The sequence below is a fragment of the Budorcas taxicolor genome, chromosome X (genome assembly GCF_023091745.1).
Source record: "Budorcas taxicolor isolate Tak-1 chromosome X, Takin1.1, whole genome shotgun sequence".
In the NCBI taxonomy this organism is placed as follows: Eukaryota; Metazoa; Chordata; class Mammalia; order Artiodactyla; family Bovidae; genus Budorcas; species Budorcas taxicolor.
Genome location: NC_068935.1, coordinates 103344171 through 103348153, shown reverse-complemented (window position 1 = coordinate 103348153; position 3983 = coordinate 103344171). Strand labels below are relative to the sequence as shown.

Genomic DNA, 3983 nt, shown 5'->3' with positions numbered 1-3983 from the left:
CAAATGAAGCAACTGACAAGGGGGTAATCTCTAAAATATACAAACAATTCATGCAGCTCAATATAAAAAAAAAATCCCAATCAAAAGATGGGTGGTAGCCCTAAATCAGGGCGTCCCAGGTGGCGAAGAACCCACCTGCCAATGCAGGAGATAAGAGACACAGGTTCAGTTCCCTGGGTCGGGAGGATCCCCTGAAGGAGGGCATGGCAACCCACTCCAGTGTTCTTGCCTGGCTGACAAACATATGAAAGATGCTTAACATCACTAATAGTCAGAGAAATGCAAATGAAAACTATAGTAAGTGGAGAAGGAAATGGTAACCTTCTCCAGTAATTTGCCTGGAAAATTCCATGGACAGAAGAGCCCAGCAGGCTACAGTCCATGGGATCACAAGAATCAGACATGACTAAAACACCACGACCACAGATGAAACCACGAAAAGCAAAAACCTTGGATAATAAAGTTTATTATCCAGTACTATTTACAATAGCTAGGACACAGAAGCAACCTAAATGTCCATGAACACATGACTAAAGAAGATGTGGTACACACACACACACACACACACACACACACAGGAATATTACACAGGCATGAAAAGGAACAAAACTGTGTCATTTGTAGAGACTGTATTGCCTTTTAAGTATAAAATGATTCTCCAAGAGAATAAATGAAGAAATAATTTTTCCCCAGAATTTGTCAGCATAAACTTAAAGTCTTAAGAATCTCAGGAATGAGAAAAAAAGTTAACACTAATTCCAAGTTTTCAGTTAGGACACAAAAGGTGATTTTACAGTCTCCTACGTGTTGTACTCCAATGGACTTACTCAAATGTTCTGGTTATCCTTCAACATTTCTTCTCAAAATTTTCTTCTAAAAATCTCACTGAAACCTTATCGAATCAAGTATAGCTGGAAACTCTATACATCTGCTTCCAGGTCACAAGTCGTTCAGAGTAGGTAGACTTCGGTCACAGTGAAGCATCTCCAACCACAGATTACTGGAAATGAAGGTGAATTGAGGGGTGTTCTATTTCACCCTCTTTCCCACGGGGACAGAGATAACCATAGCACTCACAGATGACCTTCAGGACTGACTGGTTGGCCAAGTGATTTTGCTACATACTTATTTAGCTTAAATGGCAAATGTCTTCACATCTATTTGTAAAGAAACATTTTTCATTCAGTATCTTTTACAATGTAACATGCACACATACACACAAAACCAATACCACCTATACCTCATTTAAGTAGTACAAATCCCAAATATTTCTTTAGAAGGAGAACTACCCATTGCAGGCCTTCTGTCTAAGGATTATAGAAGTTTGCCACCTACTGATCTTTCACTGAAGCACCTTGTCCTCCATGAAATGGAGATTGCTAATACAGTGTATGGAGTGACATACACTGACACGCACTGACATACGCTGTTAACATTCTGCAAGTATTTCCCAATAAAATGTTAAGTTCTTTAAAAAATAAAATTACAGTGACTTACTACCTCACACCAGCAGAATGGTCATCATCAAAAACTGAACAAACAATAAAGGCTTCAGAGAATGTGGAAAAAGAGAGCCCTCTTGGACTGTTGGTGAGACTGTAAACCTGTACAATCACTAAAGAGAATAGCAGAGAGGTTCCTCAAAAACTAAAACTAGAACTACCATGTGACCCAACCATCCCACTCTTGGGCATTTATCCAGGAAAAAACCCATAATTTCAAAATACATGAACCCCAATGTTCACTGCAGCACTATTTCCAATAGCTAGGACATGGGAGCAACCTAAATGTCCATGAACAGATGAATGGATAAAGACGATGTAGTATGCATATATATCAGTTCAGTTCAGTCGCTCAGTCGCGTCCGACTCTTTGCGACCCCATGAATCGCAGCACGCCAGGCCTCCCTGCCCATCACCAACTCCCGGAGTTCACTCAGACTCACGTCCATCGAGTCCGTGATGCCATCCAGCCATCTCATCCTCGGTCGTCCCCGTCTCCTCCTGCCCCCAATCCCTCCCAGCATCAGAATCTTTTCCAATGAGTCAACTCTTCGCATGAGGTGGCCAAAGTACTGGAGTTTCAGCTTTAGCATCATTTCTTCCAAAGAAATCCCAGCATTGATCTCCTTCAGAATGGACTGGTTGGGTCTCCTTGCAGTCCAAGGGACTCTCAAGAGTCTTCTCCAAACCACAGTTCAAAAGCATCAATTCTTCGGCGCTCAGCCTTCTTCACAGTCCAACACTCACATCCATACATGACTACTGGAAAAACCATAGCCTTGACTAGACGAACCTTAGTTGGCAAAGTAATGTCTCTGCTTTTAAATATGCTATCTAGGTTGGTCATAACTTTTCTTCCAAGGAGTAAGCATCTTTTAATTTCATGGCTGTAGTCACCACCTGCAGTGATTTTGGAGCCCCCAAAAATAAAGTCTGACACTGTTTCCCCATCTATCTATATCTATATCTTTATATATATATATATATATATATACACACACACACACACAGAAACACACACACAATGGAATAATACTCACTCATAAAAAGGAACAAAATTGTGCCATTTGTGGAGACTGTGGAAGGACCTAGAGTCTGTCATACAGAGTGAAGGCAAAAAGAGAAAAACAATTATTGTGTATTAATATATGCATATATAAAAAACATGTATTTCTGCTTTATTGACTATGCCAAAGCCTCTGACTGTGTAGATCACAATAAACTGTGGAAAATTCTGAAAGAGATGAGAATACCAGACCACCTGACCTGCCTCTTGAGAAACCTGTATGCAGGTCAGGAAGCAACAGTTAGAACTGGACATAGAACAACAGACTGGTTCCAAATTGGGAAAGGAGTACGTCAAGGCTGTATATTGTCACCCTGCTTATTTAACTTATATGCAGAGTACATCATGAGAAACGCTGGGCTGGAAGCACAAGCTGGAATGAAGATTGCCGGGAGAAATATCAATAACCTCAGATATGCAGATGACACCACCCTTATGGCAGAAAGCGAAGAAGAACTAAAGAGCCTCTTGATGAAAGTGAAAGCAGAGAGTGAAAAACTTGGCTTAAAGCTCAACATTCAGAAAACGAAGATCATGGCATCTGGTCCCATCACTTCATGGCAAATAGATGGGGAAACAGTGGAAACAGCAGCTGACTTTATTTTTCTGGGCTCCAAAATCACTGCAGATGGTGATTGCAGCCATGAAATTAAAAGACGCTTGCTCCTTGGAAGGAAAGTTATGACCAACCATACATTTCCTTCTCCAGGGGATCTTCCCGACCCAGGGATCGAACCCGGGTCTCCTGCATTCCAGGCAGATGCTTTAACCTCTGAGCTACCAGGGAAGCCCGTGACCAACCTAGATAGCATATTCAAAAGCAGAGACATTGCTTTGCCGACAAAGGTCCATCTAGTCAAGGTTACGGTTTTTCTAGTGGTCATGTATGGATGTGAGAGTTGGACTATGAAGAAAGCTGAGCACAGAAGAATTGATGCTTTTGAACTGTGGTTTGGAGAAGACTCTTGAGAGTCCCTTGGACTGCAAGGAGATCCAACCAGTCCATCCTAAAGGAGATCAGTCCTGAGTGTTCATTGGAGGGACTGATGTTGAAGCTGAAACTCCAATACTTTGGCCACCTGATGCGAACAGCTGACTCATTTGAAAAAAACCCTGACGCTGGGAAAGATTGAGGGCAGGAGGAGAAGGGGACGACAGAGAATGAGATAGTCGGATGGCATCACCGACTCAGTGGACATGGGTTTGGGTGGTCTCTGGGAGTTGGTGATGGACAGGGAGGCCTGGCGTGCTGCGGTTCATGGGGTCACAAAGAGTCAGACACGACTGAGCAACTAAACTGAATGCATATATGTGGAATCTGTACATGGTACAAATGAACCTATTTGCAAAGCAAAAATAGAGTCACAGGCAAAGAGAACAAATGTATGGACACTAAGGGGGAAGGGATAAATTGG

General features: G+C 42.2%; 1 non-coding gene across 1 annotated transcript; it reads right to left on the bottom strand.

Moving 5' to 3' along the window:
* Nucleotides 1-3283: 3283 nt before the first annotated feature.
* TRNAS-GGA (transfer RNA serine (anticodon GGA)) lies at nt 3284-3355 on the bottom strand. The gene has a single exon. It is a non-coding gene; the product is annotated as a tRNA-Ser (tRNA).
* Between the last annotated feature and the right edge of the window lie 628 nt (nt 3356-3983).